The sequence below is a fragment of the Malaclemys terrapin genome, chromosome 13 (assembly GCF_027887155.1).
Source record: "Malaclemys terrapin pileata isolate rMalTer1 chromosome 13, rMalTer1.hap1, whole genome shotgun sequence".
Lineage (NCBI taxonomy): Eukaryota > Metazoa > Chordata > Testudines > Emydidae > Malaclemys > Malaclemys terrapin.
Window position 1 is genome coordinate 42,658,773 of NC_071517.1, and position 19,671 is coordinate 42,678,443.

The following is a 19,671-nucleotide window of genomic DNA, read 5'->3' on the forward strand; positions in this document are numbered from 1 at the left end:
AGTTGGTGGTAAGCACCCAGTCATTTTTTTCTGTGGGTGCTCTGGGACCTTCCCCGGGTCTTCTCCTCTGCCTGGGATTTGCTTAGACCAGGCAGAACCAGAGGGCCACCGACAACTCAGGTTCAACTGCTGCTAGAGTTGCTGATGTCCACTATGTTGTTTGCTCCAGCTGAAATCTTTTCCATGCTAAGGACATTTAAGAGCTCTCTTCCCTGTCTGAATTTGCTGTTGGCGAACGGGATTGAATTCCAACTGAAGCATCACCCACGTTCAAGGTTTCTCTCCTAAGTGGAGTCTCTGATGCGTAATTAGGTTCGAGCTCTGATTGAAACTTTTCCCGCAGTCTGAGCATTTATAGGGCTTTTCTCCCGTGTGAGTCCTCTTGTGTCTAATCAGGGTGGAGCTCTGGTTGAAGCTTTTCCCGCACTCGAGGCATTTATAGGGTCTCTCTCCCATGTGGGTTCACTGATGTGTAATAAGGGCTGAGCTGTCACTAAAGCTTTTCCCACAGTCCAAGCATTTATAGGGTCTGTCTCCTGTATGGATTATCTGATGTCTAAGAAGTTGGGTGCTCCAGTCAAAACTTTCCGCACACTCCAAGCATTTATAGGATCTCTCTCGAGTGTGAATTCGCTGATGTGAAATAAGATTTGAGCTCTGATTGAAGGTTTTTCCACACATAATACATTGATATGGTTTCTCTCCCGTGTGCAGTCTCTGATGTGTGATGAGGTCTGAGCTCTGGTTGAAGTTTTCCCCACAGTCCAGACATTTATAGGGTCTCTCTCCCGTGTGAATTCTCTGATGGGAAATAAGGTTAGAGCTCTGATTGAAGCTTTTCCCGCACTCGCTACATTTATACGGCCTCTCTCCTGTGTGGATTCTCCAGTGGGAAACAAGGTTTGAGCTACGACTGAAGCTTTTCCCACACTTGGTGCATGTGTTTTTTCTCTCGTCTCTGTGGATTCTCTGCTGGGCTGCGGTTTCCTCGAGGTCCTTGCCATTTCCCTTACAATTAGTGGTTTTATCCACTTTCTTCCCTGGCTGGTTTCCCTGCCACCTCTCTGACTTGTGTGGAATCTCCCAGGCTTTCCCCTGCTTATGACTCTGGAAAAAATTCCCTTTGGATCTTCCTGATAAAGTTTTGTGCAGTTCCACTTTCTCAGCGGCTTCCTGCTGAGAATTCTCCTCCTTGTTCTTACTCATCCTCCCATCACCTGCTGGAAACAGAGGGAGAGAGAATCAAAGACGGGTTATTCGCTGTGCCATGGTGGAACGAAAGAAAGGGGAAGATCAAAGAGGAGAAACATAGCACAGTAACTGTTGGGGAGATCGAGAAAGGTAAAATTCCAATTGTCTGTAATTCCTGTGTTTCTAAAGTGGACATCTGATGCTCCATGATCAAGCGGGTTGTTCTTTCTCACCTTCCAGGCATGGAGACTACAAAGAGACTCCAGGCATGCTTGGAAGATGAGGAGGAATAATCCAGTTATGGTGGATGGTGGAGTACCAGATAGCAAGCTCATGCCAGCTGTCGGTAACACTGGGTGGAGAACCATGAATGAAAACCACCACGAGGATATATGCAAACATCTTGCTGGGATGTATTAGCAGGAGAGTTGTAAGCAAGACATGAGAAGTAATTCTTCTGTTCTACTCCGTACTGATATGGCCTCAGCTGGAGTAGTGTGTTCAGTTCACGGTGCCACACTTCAGGAAAGATGTGGACAAATTGGTGAAAGTCCAGAGGAGAGCAACAAAAATGATGAAAGGTCTAGAAAACATGACCCATGAGGGAAGATTGAAAAAACTGGGTTTGTTTAGTCTGGAGAAGAGAAGACTGAGAGGAGACACAATAACAGTTTTCAAATACGTAAAAAGTTGTTACAAGGAGGAGGGAGAAAAATTGTTCCCCTTAACTTCTGAGGATAGGTCAAGAAGCAATAGACGTAAATTACTGCAAGGGAGGTTTAGGTTGGACATTAGGAAAAACTTCCTGTCAGGCTGGTTAAGCACTGGAATAAATTGCCTAGGGAGGTTGTGGAATCTCCATCATTGGAGATTTTCAAGAGCAGGTTGGACAAAGCCCTGTCAGGGATGGTCTAGATAATACTTAGTCCTGCCATGAGTGCTGGGGACTGGAGTAGATGACCTCTCAAGGGCCCTTCCAGTCCTATGATTCTATAATCTGGATACGGCCCTGACGTGGGTGAGATGAGGCAGAACTAGAACAATTTGCTCACAACACATTGGTGGGAGTCTCAGCTTCTCCCTTCACTCCACAGATGGTTTCTGCATCAATTTCATTGACAACTCGCTAGCGTGGGCGTCTCTTGGGATCTCCCTTTCCTCAGAGGCCTGGGTATCCAGGACCCATGACTCTTCCCCTCGTTCCAGCCGGGAGATCAGGTCAGGCTTGGGAAGGGGGGCGGCGGGTGGGGGAATCAGCCATGCTCAGGGTGTGTCAAGCATTGGAAGAGGTCAGATGTGTTACAAAGAACATTCCTTGATTTTAACCTGGCCCTGTGCTGGGCTGTGGGGGACATGGACTCTGAATGGACAGGAACACGGTCACTGAGCCCCCTTGGGAGAGGCAGATGTCTGGAGGGGGCGCTTCCAGGATCTGGGCATTCTAGGGGATTTGCTGATGTTCGGCCCCCACCTGTTCCTCAGTCTCCAGAGCCCTCCTCACAGATGGAGCTAGTCCCAGGAAGGGAGGGGGACAGGGCTTCTGTGTGTGAGTGACAATTAATACAGGCAGGTCAACGCGCTGCTTCCGCCCCCTTGAAAGCCGTTGGGATGGGAATGAATAATCCTCTCCATTGTATTTCTGACTCCCTGATCTCATGGAAGAAGGCAAAGACAGTAAAGTCTCTCTCACACTGGATCTGGGGACATTGGAGCCTTGAAATCTAAGGCACCACAAGCCACATCACAGACCCCCCCTCCGCTAGCTTCCAATAACTGAGGGGACAGGAATCCCTTACCCGGCGAGGTCTCCGTCTCATAGTTCTCCTGCATGACGTCCCTGTAGAGGGCTCTCTGAGCGGAGTCCAGCAGAGCCCCCTGCCCCTGGGTGAAATACACAGCCACCTCCTCGAAGGTCACCGGCATCTGAAACAACAAGAGTCCCCCACTCAGCGCCTGCTGCCCCAGCCACATTCCCACGGGAGGAGAGCAGGAGCCTTCCTGTTTATCACACACCCACTAGCCAGAGGCTGGCACAGGAGATGGAGACCCAGAGCAGGACCCAGGGACAGGAATCCCAACCCCCTCCCCATTCCCAGCAGCTGGGAGTGAGGGGACGGGGCCTCTCCCCTGGGCCTCACTGCTGGGTGCCCCCTTCATATTCCAGAGCAGCCTCTGGGTAGTAGGTTCAGGCTGCAGCACCAGGGATCTGTTAAGTTTTCCTTCCCAGGGGGGTTGTTTCCTGTTCCAGAAATGGGCGAATTCCTCCCGCCCAATGGGCCTCCTCTGAAAAAACAAGCCCCAGATTAACCAGGGCCCAGCAGGGTAGGCCCAGCCTGTCCTCCCCCTTCCTCGCTCTGCGTAATTCCTGCCCCTCCCCCTCTAGTAGAAACCCATCCTGCAGCTCCCTTAAAATCCCCTACCTGCACGAGGTCTGTTGCAGCCATTTCCCGGGGAGAACCAGGGCTGTTATTCTGCAGCCTGGCGGAGCGAGAAGGGCGACCGACCGGAAGAGGCCCCCCCCGCCCGGTTCTTTCCCTGCAGACCGATATTCAGACTCTGGCAGGCTGGGAAAACCCTCAATCATTTTATGACAGCGTCGCCCCGGGCCCTCTAACCGCACCGAGACACTTGAAAACCCTTCCAGGAACAGCGTCTCAGAGCCAGCTGTTAGATAAGAGCAGCATCAAAGAAGCCACTTTGGGGGATTCCCCCTGGCATAGGCGCCGACTCCATGGGTGCTCCGGGCCCGGAGCACCCACAGGGGAAAAATTGGTGGGTGCTCTGCACCCACCGGCAGCTCCCCACCCGGCCTCCACTCCACCTCCTCCCCTGAGCGCGCTGCCGCATCCTGCTTCTCCCCCCTCCCTCCCAGCACTTGCACCGCAAAGCAGCTTGGGGGAGGAGGCGGGGCCGGGGCGCGGATTTGGGGAGGGGTCCAATAGGGACAGGAAGGGGGCGGAGTTAGGGCGGGGACTTTGCGGCAGAGGTGGAGTCAGGCTGGGGGCGGGCCGGGGGTGCGAGCACCCATCGGCGCAGAAAAAAGTTGGCGCCTGTGCCCCCTGGGACAGTCCCCAAGGGCAGTGTGTCCGCCCAGCAGCAAGGGGTTTTGGCGGAAGGAAGAAGTGGCTTCTCCTCTCGCTGCTCCTCACATTCCCAGGAAAGTCAGTCTACCCAGGGATGCTGCAGGCAGGGCTTAATTTGTAATGAAAGAGGGACCGGGGCTCGAGCCATTTTTTTATTTTCATAACTGACATGGCAAGCTCAGAGGTGCACCTGGGCCGGCCATTGTAAACCCAGGTTGACAATGCAGTGTGGATGCCCAAGACCTGGGGTTGCAGTGTAGACATACGCTGTGTGTCCCCAATTCTGCTTTACACCCCATGCCAGGTGGTCTTTGTGGCCCTTTCACTCCTCCCACCAGCTCTGGCCTACATTCAATGTGAAGCCCCATCTCCCTTAGTCTGGATGTTCTGTGATCTCTTTCCAGCACCACATCTGAGCAATTCCAGAATTCAGGGGAAATGTGGGTCTCACTGAGCCCCAATCTGGTTAGCACACAGATCACCTTTAACCACAAAGAACACAAGACTGGCCATATTGGATCAGAGCAATGGTCCATCCAGCCCAGTGTCCTGTCTTCCAACAGTGGCCAATGCCAGGTGCCCCAGAGGGAATGAACAGAACAGGGAATCATCCAGTGATCCATCCCGTCACCCATTCCCAGCTTCTGGCAAGCAGAGATTAGGGACACCCAGAGCATGGAGTTGCATCCCTGCCCATCCTGGCTAATAACCATTGATGGACCTATCCTCCCTGAAATTATCTTGTTCTGTTTTGAACCCTGTTATAGTTTTGGCCTTCACAACATCCTCTGGCAAGGAGTTCCACAGATTGACTGTGCAAAATACTTCCTTTTGTTTGTTTTAAACCTGCTGCCTATTCAGTTCAACGGGTGACCCCTCCTTCCCCAGTTCTTGTGTGACGTGAAGAGGTGAATAATGTTTCTCTATTCATTGTCTCCAGACCAGTCACGATTTTATAATCTCTACAGTCAGCTTTTTCTAAGATGAACAGTCTCAGTCTTTTTAACCCCTCCTCGTATGGAAGCTCTGTGTAAGCTCGGAAGCGTGTCTCTTTCACCAGCTGAAGTCAGTCCAACAAAAGAGATCACCTCCCCCACCTTGTCTGTGTAACATCACACACTCTCCCTTCTCCTCTGGGTCACTCTCTCTGCCCTCCCCTCTCTCCTTTCCCCACCATCACTGTCTTCTTTCTGACCCTTTCCCTTCCTGACAAGCAAACCCGAGAGACAAAGGACAACCCCCATCCCCTTATGGTCCCTCCATGCTGTTGTCCCAGCCTGATCCCCCCAGTTTGGCCTTTCCCCCAGGTCTCTCCCCATCACCTGCAGGCTTCGGCTCGGGAGCTGGTGTCGGCAGAACCCAGGGCTGGTTCCAGCCACCAGAGAAAATCCCCACCCGGGCTGGGCACAGAGGAGGGTTAGTGCCCGTCTCTCCCCACACAGACCCCGCTGGGGAGCAGCAGTGTCTCTGCCTCTCAGCTCAAGGCTCACGCTGCAGCGTGTGACCCAGGAAGCTCAGGCCCTGACATGCTGAGGCGGGCGAGAGGGACTAGAGCTCCCCTCCGGTTGCAATCACCAGAGCCCTCTGGGGGGGGGGGTGCACCAGCCTGTCTACACCAGTGGTTCTCAACCTTTCCAGACTACCGCACTCCTTCCAGGAGGCTGCTTTGCCTCGCGAGCCCCCAAGTTTCACCTCACTTCAGAACCACTTGCTTACACAATCCAACAGGAAAATACAGACGTGTCACGGCCACTAGTACTGACCAATTGGTGACTTTCTCGTTTATACCCTCTAATTATAAAAGAAATCAACGTGCTTACATTTCAGTGTATAGTCTATAGAGCAGTATAAACAAGTCACTGTCTGTCTGAAATTTTAGTTTGCACTGAGTTTGCTAGTGCTTTTTATGGAGCCTGTTGTAATACTAGGCAAATATCTAGATGAGTTGATGTCCCCCACCTCCCCCCAGAAGACCTCTGCGTACCCCTAGGGGTACATGGGCAGCGTGTGAACTGCCAGCTCGGTGACACTAACTCCCAGCCCCACCCCTTCCACCTGAGGGCCCGCCCTTTCTTCCCCCCCCCCCGCTGGAGCCCTCACCGCAGCTGCCAGCCCCCACCCCAGGCTAGCGCCCCCAGCCCCAGAGCTCCGGGAGGGCCGGCAGCACCGAGCACCGAGCAGCATAGCCCCAGGCCCAGAGCACCAGGCAGGCAGGCAGCAGGGTGACCAGACAGCAAGCGTGAAAAATCAGGATGGGAGTGGGGGATAATAGGAGCCTATATAAGAAAAAGACCCCAAAATCGGGACTGTCCCTATAAAATCGGGACATCTGGTCACCCTAGCGGGTGGTGTGGCCCCAGCCCTGGAGTGTTGGGCATGACCCCAGCCCCGGGGCACTGGGCAGGCAGGCAGCGCGGCCCCAGCTCCGGAGTGCCGGGTGGCACAGCCCCAGTGTCAGCCCCTCGGCACAGGTAAACTGGGAGCCAGAGCAGGACGCGGGAGGGAGTCTGGGGGTAGCTTCTTAAGCACACATCCAGGGACCTGGTTGGGCTTCTGAAACTGGCAGCTCCAGAACCCCCGTTCTGTGTGTCTGTAGTTCACACCAGCGGTTCTCAACCAGGGGTCCGAGACCCAGGCGGGGGGGTGGGGGCGCGAACAGGTTTCGGGGGGGGGGGGGCCGCAAAAATAAATCGGAGAACAGGGTCGGCGTTAGACTAATGGGCCCATGGCAGAAAGCTGAAGTCTGAGCCCTGCCCCCCGGGGCTGAAAGCCGAAGTTGGAGCCGCTTCGCTTCGTCAGCCCCGTGTGGGGTTGGGCCCTGGGGAGCTCTGCTTGCTCCCCTCTCACACGGGCCCTGGCTTTTAATCTACTGGATGTGCAGAAAAACAGTTGTTGTGGCAGCGGAGGACTGTGGAATTTGAAAAGCCCTGGTTTACGCCATCCCCTACCCTCCGCCCGCCACACAGGTACATACAGTAGAACCTCAAAGTTACGAACCCCAGAGTTACAAACGGACCGGTCCACTACACGCCTCATTTGGAACCGGAAGTACCCAATCAAGCAGCAGCAGAGATCAGAAAAAAGCAAATACAGGACAGTGCTGGGCTCAATGTAAACTACTAAAAAAATAAAGGGAAAGTTTAAAAAAAAAAAAAAGATCTGACAAGGTAAGGAAACTGTTTCTGTGCTTGTTTCATTTAAATGAAGATGGTTAAAAGCAGCATTTTTCTTCTGCAGAGTAAAGTTTCAAAGCTATATTAAGTCACCGTTCAGCTGTAAACTTTAGAAAGAACCACGTTTTGTTCAGAGTTACGAACATTTCAGAGTTACGAACAACCTCTGTTCCCAGGGGGTTCATAGCTCTGAGATTCTACTATAGACTGACATGTGGCCACAGACGCCGGCTTCCAATTTTCCCCGGGGGGTGCTCAACCCCATCCCCACTCCACCCTTCCCCCAAGCCCACACCCCTGCCCTGCCTCTTCCCACACCCACGCCACACCTTCCCCCAATCCTCCACCCCGCTTCTTCCCCACCTCTTTCTGCTCCCTCCCCTGAGCACATCCCGTCCCTGCTCCTCCCCTTCCTTCCTGGTGCCTCCTGTATGTCCTGGAACAGCTGATCGACGGTGGGTGGGAGGTGCTGGGGGAGGGGGAGAGGAGCAGGCTGTTGGTGGGAGCTAAGCACCTACTTATTTTTTTCTGGGTCGGCGCCTACATATGTGGCAGCGGTGCTTCACTTGAATCCATTCCGGCTTCTTTGTTTTTCACTTGAGTTATTTTTTTTCCTGTTGCACAAACAAGCCAACGGTCTCTTGTAACAAGAGCAAACGCAAAACTGGGATTTTGGTCCATGCTTACAATGAAATGTACAGGCTGCGTCACAGCACCGTATCTACGGTAACGACTTTGTATAATGCTCTGCAAGCATAACCGAAATCGGTCAGAATGCACAAGCGAGATCTAGAATCAAAACGCACAGCGCCACCCGAGGACCTGATAGGTCGGGAGGAATGAGCGTTGCTAGTTATTCATGGCTGTGGGTAAAATGTAGGCAGCAAGGTTTTTTTTTCCCTAATGCTTCTCGCACCCCCCTCCAGAATACATTCTGCTTCCCCAGGATGGTATACCCCCCAATTTGAAAACCTCTGCATTAAAGGGCCATTTTTATTCATTAGTCAAGGCAAAGGAATCCGGGAGTTTGAGAAATTAAATTCTACAAGCAAGAAATAAAAAGCCAAATCCCCCACACCCCACAGAGCTCACCTCAGAACGGTGCCTTTCAGCCCCAGCCCGGTACATTGCTGCTCCCGCTTCCTCCAGGCACCAGCCAGCCTGTGACAAGGAGTATGAACCCCACACTGGTGAGGCGAGAGTTAAAGAGCTGCTCTGGGCCCAAGAGGCCACTCAGACTCTGGGCGTAGAGCCCCCCCCGGAGGCAAGAAGCCTCGGGCAGCTTCCCTCCTACTCCCAGCTGGGAGCATGGAGGCAAGAAGCCCTGCAGGGCAGCTGGGCTCCCAGCGGGGAGCTGCACGGGACGGAGAGCCCTGGTTGTCAGTCCCCCACACTGCCCCTCTTCAGTCGGGGGAAGCACACCACCGATCCAAGGAGGGTAGTGTGAATGTGCACCACGGCAGTAATTCACGCAGTGGCTGTAAGTCGACCTAACGGAGGTCGACTTATCTTTGTAGTGTAGACACAGTCTTAAAGAAGAGGATAAACTCTCCAGGGTTTGGACAACAGCCTTCTGTGGCGAGCGGAATCGTGATGCTGATGGGGGCAGGTTGAGTTCAATTAGGAGCCATAACACCTTTGAGGAACGGGACAGGAATCCTTTTAGTTCATCTCCTCTCCCTCTCCTAACACAGAGTCTGAAACAACCTACCTTCCATCCCCGCTCCAACTCTTTTATAATCTGTGTCATTCGGTGTTATAAATATATTTACAAACAAAACCCACAAAGGAAAAAAAACACCCCACTGCTCTTCAGGAGAAGCGGGAGAGAGCCGAGACGGAGCCACTCTCTCCCTGGAGGGGAAACTTGGAAACTGAAACCAGGAACATGAGTGGCTCCGAATGACTCAGGACTAGGCAAAGAAGCAAAGGCTTGGTCCAGGTCACCAGGAAAGAAGCTTGCTAACCCGGGCCGCTTTTCCTAGCCCAGACAGACCCTCAGAGCTCGATGCTTCTAGGACTGAGGTGGGATTCCTAGACTCTAGGCTTTTTAAAGTCCCCCACCAGAGGCCCAGTGAAAATCAGTCCCTCTGAATTTGTGAACGTGGGCACGGAAAAGGGGAAGAGGAGTTAATGACTGGAGACAGGACCTTCCTAACCGCACCCCTCCCCTCTTATCCCATGATCCCCAACCGTTCAATAACCCCAGCCCCCAGCCCCCTTTCACTCCCATCTCCCCCAGCCTCAACAGTTCAATCCCCCAGTTCCCTGCCCAACACCCGTCCCTCCCAGTCCCTTAACGGTTGATCCCCTGGGGGGATTCGGGGAGGGGAGGAGTTACCAGCCCCCAGGGTCACTCCCCCTGCAGGTAACAGCTCCAGGTAAGTGGGGGAGCCCAGCCCAGGGGATAGAGGAAGATGAGGGTTGGGGACAGGTGTCTAGAGTGAAGGTGGGGCCTGGCCCAAATGTCCTTCTACTCATCTCCATGGCAGGGGGATCCTGGCTGGGACGGGGAGGGAGAGGGGGGATCTTCAGCCAAGGAGAGGGAATGGCTGGCGGAGTTTCTCTCTCTCCCTTCCCCCACCTGTGGCTCAGCACCCAGGGCTGCAGCAGGGGGGAGGGGCTGATCGGGGTTTCTCCTCCTCTGCCTGGGGTTTGCTTCAACCAGGCAGAGCCAGAGGGTCACTGACCAGCTGCTGCTGCTGGGTTCTCACCCCAGCGATGGGCAGATGGATCCTTGGGAGACAAATGCCCCTGATGTGTGTGGGAATGAGGAAATGTTGGGTTTTTTAAACGATAGCCAGCCCTAACCTGGGCACTGATACAATTTTCCCTCCGGTGTGGAGGAGTCTCTGATGTCCAATATGGCATTCACGCCACCTGAAGGATTTTCCTTGCTAAGGGTGTTTAAGAGGTCTCTTCCCTATGTCGAGCTGCTGATGCACGAGACAATCAGAGCCCAGCTGATGCTTCTTCCACATTCGAGGGATTCTCTCCAGTGTGCAGCCTCTGGTGTCTAGCAAGGGTGGAGATCCGGCTGAAACTTTTCCCACAGCCGGTGCATTCATAAGGTTTTTCTCCGGTGTGAATCCTCTGATGCGCAGTAAGCGCTGAGCTCCAGTTGAAGTTTTTCCCACAGACAAGGCAGCTATACGGCCTCTCCCCCGTGTGGATTCGCCGGTGCGTAATAAGAACGGAGCTCTGAATGAAACTTTTCCCGCAGTCCGAGCATTTATAGGGTTTGTCACCCCTGTGGATCCTCTGATGTTGGAAGAGGTTTGAGTTCTGATTGAAGCTTTTCCCGCAGTCCAAGCATTTATACGGTCTCTCGCCGGTGTGCGTTCTCTGATGTGCAACCAGGTTTGAGCTCCAGTTGAAACTTTTCCCACATTCAAAGCATTTATAGGGGTTTTCCCCCGTGTGGGTTCTCTGATGTTTAATAAGGCCGTAGTTCTCAACAAACCGCTCCCCACACTCAGTGCACGTATAGGATTTCTCTCCTGTGTGTTGTTTCTGATGCCTGGTAAGGTTTGATCTGGATTGGAACGTTCTCCCACAGTTGAGGCATTCGTAAGGTCTCTCTCCCTTGTGGATTCTCTGGTGTGCGTTCAGGTTTGATTTGTGAACGAAGCTTGTGCCACAGACGAAGCATTTATGGGGTTTCTCCCCCGTGTGGATCCTCTGATGCACTATAAGGTGCGATCGGTAATCGAAGCTTTTCCCACAGTCGAGGCATTTATGGGGTTCGTCTCCCGTGTGGGTTCTCTGATGCACATTCAGGCTCGAGCTCTGAGTGAAGCTTTTCCCGCACTCGAGGCATTTATAAGGTCTCTCTTCCTTGTGGTTCCTCTGATGCACGATAAGGTGGGAGCTGTGAACAAAGCTTGTCCCACACTCGCCGCATTTATAGGGTCTCTCTTTGGTGTGGATTCGCTGATGCGCCACAAGGTGGGAGCGCTGATTGAAGCTTTTCCCACATTCAAGGCACTGATAGGGTTTTTCTCCCGTGTGGATCCTCCGGTGCGCAACAAGGTGTGCGTTCTTAAGGAAGCTTTTCCCACATTCGGCACATGTGTTTTTTCTCTCTCTCATGGGGACCCTCTGCTGGGCAGGGGGTTCCTTGAGCTCCTGGCCTCCTCCCACACCATGAATTGGTTCACCCACTTTTTTCCCAGGCTCATTTCCCTGCCGCCTCTTTGACCCGCACTGACTCTCCCAGGTTTTCCCCTGCACAGAGCTCCAGCAAACATTCCCTTCAGATCTTTCTGATAACGCCCCCTGTCATTCCATTTGCTCAAGACCTTCCTGCTGAGGTTTGGTCTCACCCGCCACCCCATCACCTGCAAGGATGGAGAGACAGAGAGAAGCCGGAGGTGAGTTATTCCCTGTGCTGGGAAAAAGGGGGAACAGCAAAGAGAGCAAACCCAACACAATAACTTTTGGGGAGATTGAGAAACCTGGGAGAGACATTTCCCCCGGCCCAGGAGGATCAAGGATGCTGAACTGACAGCGGCCGGGATTTGAGAGATTCTGAACCATTAATGTTTGTAAACTCTCTGAGCACTCAGTGTTCTCATGGGTCCAACTGGCACCTGGTTAGCCAGTTGACTCATAGGCGTCTCTTCTCAAATGCAGGTTGTTTTAATTATTAGATGCCTTAGGTCAGGGGTGGGCAAACTACAGCCCAGGGGCTGCATCTGGCCCTTCGTATGTTTTAATCTGGCCCTTGAGCTCCTGCTGGGGAGTGGGGTCCGGGTCTTGCACTGCTTCAGCGCTCCAGCTGGGGAGCAGCGTGGCTCCCAGAAGCAGCGGCATGTCCCCTCTCCGGCTCCTATGCAGGGACGCGGCCAGGCGGCTCTGCACGCTGCCCCGCCCCAAGCGCCACCCTTGCAGCTCGTATCGGCTGGGAACCACGGCCAATGGGAGCTGCGGGGGCGGCGCCTGTGGACGGGGCAGCGTGCAGAGCCGCCTGGCTGTGCCTCTGCATAGGAGCCGGAGAGGGGACATGCCACTGCTTCTGGGAGCTCCTTGAGGTAAGTGCCACCCAGGGCCTGCACCCCTGACCCCCTCCCGCACCCCAACCCCATCCCCCAGCCCTGATCCCCCTCCCACCCTCCGAACCCCTTGGTTCCAGCCTGGAACATCCTCCTGCACTTCCAACCCCTCATTCCAAGCCCCACCCCAGAGCCCCCACCCCAGAGCCCTCACCCCCCCTGCACCCCAACCCCCAATTTCCTCAGCATTCCAGCCCGCCATACAATTTCCATACCCAGCTGTGGCGCTTGGGCCAAAAAGTTTGCCCACCCCTGCCTTAGGTTGTGAGCAGCTCGGAGCAGACACTGTCCTTCATGAGGGCTTGGTAAGCACCCAGCACCCAGAAGCCTCGAGTGTAAACACACAGTATAAGTAATCAACACATCTTCCAGCTTACGCAGGGGGGGGGGAAGCGGGGGGGGAGGGAGACACGGACGTGTGGAAATGAAAGTCTCTCTCACCCTGGATCTGGGGATCTTGGGACCCAGTCCCCTGAAATCTAACAGACTAGGGAAGAACCTGAGCAGAAATAATAACCGAGGGGACAGGAATCTCTTACCCAGCGAGGTCACCGTCTCGTAGTTCTCCTGCATGACGTCCCTGTAGAGGGCTCTCTGAGCGGGGTCCAGCAGAGTCCCCTGCCCCTGCGTGAAATACACAGCCACCTCCTCGAATGCCACCAAGCCCTGAAACAACAAAAATCCCCAGCTTTGCCACCTGCTGCCTCAGCCACAATCCCACTAGTCACAGGGAGAGAGGGCAAAAAACTAAAAACTCAGAGCTCTGGGAAGACAGACTAGCAGGCTCCCACCCTCACCCTGCTCAGAGCAGCCAGGAGGCTGCTGTGAGTGGGGAGAAAGAGAGAGCTCCTTGTCCCACTCAGCACATGGAGGATGGCAGGGGCCTTCCCGTTTATCACACAGCTACTAACCAGGGAGATAGAGCCACAGGAATCCCAACACCCTCCCCATTCCCAGCAGCTGGTTGGAAGGAACGGGGCCTGTCCCCCGGGCCTCACCGCTGGGTGTCCCCTTCATATTCCAGAGCACCCTCTGGCTAGCTCGCTCAGGCTGGGTATCTGGTCAATTTTCCCAGCCTGTCCATGGCGGCTGTGGGGGGCTGTTTTTCCAGAAATGGGGGAGTTTCCACCCCCCATCCCAATGGGCCTGTTTTGAAAATCAGGCCCCCAGAAGTGAACAACAGGGTCCCAGCAGGTTTATCGCACCCTGTCCTCCCCCCACTGCATTTCCTGCTCTTCCCCTTCTAGTACAAACCCAGCAGCAGCTCCCTGGAAATCCCCAACCTGAGCGGACTGCACCATCACAGCCCATCTCCCAGGAGGGCTAGTGGGTACAATCTGGAGCGAACCCTGGGTGTCCCTAGCTAGCCTCTGATCGCTAGAAGCTGGGAATGGGCGACAGGGGAGGGATCACTTGATGATCACCTGTTCTGTTCATTCCCTCTGGGGCACCTGGCCTTGGCCACTGTCGGAAGACAGGACACTGGGCTAGATGGACCTTCGGTCTGACCCGGTGTGGCCGTTCTCATGTTATTCTGCAGCCTGCCAGGGGGACTGGGGAGGTGCAAAAGGGGCCTGAGTCCATGTCACACCCCGACCCCGGGGTCGCTTTATCCCGCAAAGAGCAGACTCAAAGGGGCCGCTTTGGGGGGAATCCCACCCTGGCAGTCCCCGGGGACTCAGGTGGGCCAGGACCTGGCTTTTCCTCTCCCGGCTCCTCACTTCGGTCCCAGGAAAGTCAGCTCTGCCTGGGGTGCTGCAGTGAATGGATCTGGGCTGGGCACTTTGAACCGCTTCCAATTTGCCCCCACCCCCCTTACTTCTTTTCTGCCTCCTTCCCTCTCTTCTTCCGCCTGGATCGGATCCGGATCGACTCCGGTGAGCGCTCACCGGAGTCAGAGCCTGCGGCTCTCCCTGGGGTGGGGGAGCTCCGGGACTCGCAGACACGCGGGGAGCACAGATGGGGCCTCTTGTGCAGAGTCACTTTCCGGCCCTTCCCCCGGGTCCCCCCATCACCTGCAGGCTCCGGCTCGGGGCTGGGGCGGGCAGAGCCCGGGGCGGGAGGGGGGTTAGTGCCGGTCTCGCCCCGCACGGACCCCGCCGGGGAGCAGCACCTGACCCAGGAAATTCACTCCTAGGTGGCTGATATCCTGAGCAGAGAGAGACAGACACCGGCCGCCTCTCCCGGAGCCAGACCCAGAGCCCTCTGGTGGCAAAGCGAAAGAACCAGCTTTCCTGGGCGCCCTCCTTCCCCCTCCCCAGGAAAGAGGAGCAGACCCCCTGGAGCCCCTCCCCACCGGCCCTGGCCTTGCAGTGACTCTGGCTAGTGAATCCTAAGCAGGGCTTCATTTGGGCCAGGGATTCCGGCACCTCTGGGCAGGGCCGGCTCCAGGCACCAGCCCTCCAAGCATGTGCTTGGGGCGGCACCTGGAGGGGGGCGGCGCTCACCCGGGGAGAGCGGGGCCGCGGCTGGGCTCGCCGCCCTCCCCGGCGCTCCGGCAGGCCTGGGAGAGTGGGGCCGCAGCCAGGCTCTCCGCCCTCCCCCCGGCACTCCGGCTGGCCGGGGAGACGGGTGCCCCGGCCAGGCTCGCCGCCCTCCCCCCGGCGCTCTGGCCGGCCGGGAAGAGCGGGGCCGCGGCCGGGCTCGGCGCCCTTCCCTGCCACGCTCCCCGGGGGGACGGCGGCGGGAGGCTTTTTTGCCTGGGGCAGCAAAAAAGCCAGAGCCGGCCCTGCCTCCGGGCCTGGCAGTTCAGAGCCCCGGCACCTCTTGTGGGTCGGTTGTGATCTGTTTTGCCTGGCATTTTGCCTGTGGTAACCCAAAGCCAGTTAGTGCAAATAATGGCTCAGATCAGCCCTGAGTGTTAAGATGGGGGTTTTGTCAAGCCAAACCCCCAGCTGGTGTAGATCAGGCCCTGTGGAGGGGTGGAGGGTTGCAACACACACATTTTGCACAGACTAAGGGTGTGGCTAGATTCTGCAGCACCTTCAGCCAGCAGGGTCGGGGTAACCCAGCAGACAGGGTGTAAGTCAGAAACATGGTTCCCTGTTGAAGGGGAGGGGTGTTGTTTCTTACCTTCACTCCAACCAGTGCCCTCTCTGGCCTGGGGTCCTCGGCTCTTGTGGAAGGGAACCTCTGTCTTCCCAGTATGGGATGTCCTGGGGCACTGGGAGAGTCTCTTGTGGGAGTAGCAGGAATGTTACTCCTCCATATTCACCTCTCACAGCTGCAGCAGCCAGGGAGGCTCTGGGCTCTTTCAAATGGCCAATGCAGGGAATCAGGAATTCACCCACTAACCAAGCGTTACTGTAGCCATTGCAGGGGACCTGGTTCTTGACATGGGCTGTGGGGTGGGATTCCCTGGGCAGGTCCTTGTATTTAAAGGGCAGAGAGAAGGAATCTGGCAGGGTCCCTCCTGGGTCTGGGATGGGGAGGGTTCATCAGCTGTTGTCCTTTTCAGGGCGGGGATACATAGCTGCCTATATAAAACAAAGCCCCTTAGGGTGACCAGATGTCCTGATTTTATAGGGACAGTCCCGATTTTGGGGTCTTTTTCTTATATAGGCTCCTATCACCCCGCACCCCCTGTCCCGATTTTTCACACTTGCTGTCTGGTCGCCCTAAAGCCCCTAAGATCGGGACGGCTGGTCCCCTTGGCTGAGGATTCCCAGTAAATCCTGCTGAAGCCCTGGGGAAGCTGCTGCCCTGCCTTGGGATGGCCATGAGCTTCCCGCTGGTCTCAGGGGCTAAAAGGGGGCAGATCGGAGGGGCAGGGATGGGCAGAGTCTGTGTCAGGCCCAAACTGACTGCACAGGTGGGGCAAACAGCTGGAGGCAGGGGAAGGAGAGGGGGCAAAATCAGGGGCATGGGGTAGGAGTCAGGGTAGAGGCACTGCCAGGCAGTGGCAGAGGGGGCAAAACCCAGGCGAGGAGGGTCTTAAGTGCCCGCCCCCACCACTGGTTAAACTTTTGAATACCTTATTTTTATGACCTTTGTAGCCCATTTCACGACTTCGATGCACAATTTGCACGCGTGACTCCTCCCTGTCTTATAAGACAATACATTTGCACGCTGACTCCTCCCTGTCTTATAAGACGATACATTTGCATGCTAGGATCTGTAATCTGCATGCCCGGCCCCCCGCAAGCCCAGGACCCTAGCTGGTCGTCTGCCCCTAAATCCAACCCTGTATGGGAGAGGAGCCAGCTGTAGTGGTTTCAAAAATAGGGGGCAGAGGGGCTTTTTCTTCCCCTCCCCCAGACTGGGACAGCTCAGCGCCCGATCCCCAGGGATGTTTTCAAAACAGCACCAGTGCAGCCCATTGCCAGCTCTTATCTAGCAGGTATGATGAACGAAGCTGCTAAAAGAGACTTGATTCAATGAACTATCTCTCATCAACCTCCTAAAAAAAATTATAATTGTCATACGTACTTTCGGTGTTTGAAAGCCTCATCAGCTGTGTCTGCATAAAACCTCACACCAGGTCACACATTTGTCTTATTTAGCATTCTCTGATGGCTTGAATTGCACTGTAGGGTTGCCAGGTTTGGGTGAACGGATTCCTGGAGGTGTCATTGCATGACGTAATCTTTAACTAAAGATTCCTCTTTAATTTCTGGCGACTCCAGGACAATCCTGGAGGGTTGGCCACCCTATTGGACTCCCGTTCCTGTAAGCCACTGCAAATGGAGTTTCATTATTTATTTTAAAATATTATTTGTATTACTCTCAGCACTTCATCATTCACCTTCGTTAACACGGTGCAGACAGATGTCGCCGTGCTAGTTAATATGTATATTTTTAATAGCAACTAAGCAATGAAACTCTGAATAGTTGCTCGCAACTTCAGCCATCACAAATCACAGTGTTTCTAGTGGAATGTTGTATTGCAATATTGTAATTTAGTTTGCCATGTTTAGTTTAGTTTCATGGAGGGTAGGTCCATCGATGGCCAAGACTATAACAGGGTTCAAGAAAGAACTAGACAAGTTCATGGAGGATAGGTCCATCAATGGCTATTAGCCAGGCTGGGCAGGGAGGGTGTCCCTAGCCTGTTTGCCAGAAACTGGGAATGGGTGACAAGGGGTGGATCACTTGATGATCACCTCTTCTGTTCATTCCCTCTGGGGCACCTGGCATTGGCCACTGTCAGAAGACAGGACACAGGGCTAGATGGACCTTTGGTCTGAGCCAGTGTGGCTGTTCTTATGTTGTTCAATTTTTGTATAACATGAGTTTATTCCTTGGGCTAAAAGTTACAAGGTGGGCACCATCACTTCCTCCTGCTGCTGTTTTGTGCATAGTTAGGTGCCCGCCTAGCTCGTTCTCACAAGAAGCAGTTACCTTGCCTGGTTCCAGAAGAAGATTCCCGTTTGTAGCTCGCCAGGTAGAGCTAGGTGCCCACCTGTTGCGGGGACTTAGGCACTGAGCTCTGTGCTGGGTGGATCTTAGCACACACCCCTCTGGTTGGCATCTTCCATGGACTGGCTGAAACAGGTCCCCACCAGGCGTGCTGGCTTTTGTCGATCCCATTCTGCGGTGCCTCTCTCTCCCCTGTGCACCTAACTCCAGCGCAGTGGTGTTCCCGAGACTTTCTACATGCCTAAAAACTAGGCGTCGTGATCCTAGGCCTCATGGCGCCCCAGGCCCCTTGTGAATCCAGCTCCGGGTCTTTCCCTCCCTGCTAAGAACGGTGATTTTTGTTTGTTTGTTTGTTAACCGCAGGGTAACTAAGGTGTAGGTGCTATTCTAAAGTAAAAACACAGCGGAGGACAAGGCACTTTGGTTTCAGCAGGGAGGAAAAGGCCTGAGAAAACGTGTCTGAAATAAGATCAGAGGGCAACGCGCTGACATGTTTGTGCCAAAGTAGAGACTTGCAAATGTTGTGTTGAAAACCTGTGCAATATGTGCAACGGGGTGGGGAGTGGGGGGCAGTCTGTATAAGGAACAATGGTAGATTTTCTTTAAAATGTATTCACGAGTAAGGCTGAGATTTTGACACGGGCACTTTTAGTAAAAATCACGGGAAGGTCCCGGGCAATAAATAAATCACAGAAGGCCGCTCCTCCCAGCGCGGGGCTGACAGCTGGAGGCCAAGTCCCGCCGCCCGGGGCTGACGTCGCGGTCACCTACAATCACAGAATCGGTGACCTTATTTGTGAATATTTCAAATACGGTTTGCTCCACTTTACACTACGGTCGGTGCTGTGTGTGCATTCCATGTTTGTGTCGCACGGAAACTCTACGGCCGAAGCTACATTGGAACGAGATTAAAAAAAGAAAAAATACCTTCAGGCCGGGTTTTCCATACAATAGCCCTGAGGGTTAACTCTGTAGAACACTTTTTCCAGTTTACAAAAATAGAGTAAAAGCGGCGTTATCCGGCACTTTACCAACTGGAAATTGGCATTTCTGATCTTCATTGAAAGTCCAGTTTATAGTCCAGTTGGTGCGGGGCCAGCAAGCTCCCTACCTGCCTCCGTGTGGCTCCTGGAAGTGGCGAAATTTCCCTGCTGCTGCTAGGCGGAGGAACGGCCATGGGGGCTCCGTGCACTGCCCCCGCCCCACCCGCTGGCTCCGCAGCTCCCATTGGCCAGGAACCATGGCCAATGGGAACTGCGGGGGCGGCGCCTGTGAGTGGAGGCTGTGCGTGGAGTAATGTAGCCACGCCTCTGCCTAGAAGCAGCAGGGACATGTTGCCGCTTGTGGGGAGCTGCCCGAGGTGAGCGCCGCCCGGATCCGGCACCCCAACCCCCTGCCCCCCCGCACCCAAACTCCCTCCCAGAGCCCCACCCACCATCCTCTCCGGTGCCCCAACCCCCAGCCCCGAGCCCCCTCCCGCACCCAAACTCCCTCCCAGAGCCCCACCTCCATCCTCTCCCACACCCCAACCCCCAGCCCCGAGCCCCCTCCTGCACCCAAACTCCCTCCCAGAGCCCCACCCCCATCCTCTCCCACACCCCAACCCCCAGCCCCCTCCTGCACCCAAACTCCCTTCCTCTTAGTTAACCAGAATTTTTGACTTACCAGCACCCCCCATTCCTGCAACATGCCGGATAACAAAGCTTTTATTGTACCTTTCTTTGTATCCCAATTTCTATTTGGGGAAACAACAGCTCCGAAAGCCCCCCCGCCAGCCTCCACCTCCATTCCGGGCCATTTTTTCACTCATTG

At 54.7% G+C, this 19,671-nt stretch overlaps 1 pseudogene; it reads right to left on the reverse strand.

Moving 5' to 3' along the window:
• Positions 1 to 19,671, reverse strand: part of LOC128847395 (zinc finger protein 420-like) — a 31,051-nt pseudogene continuing 11,380 nt past the window's right edge.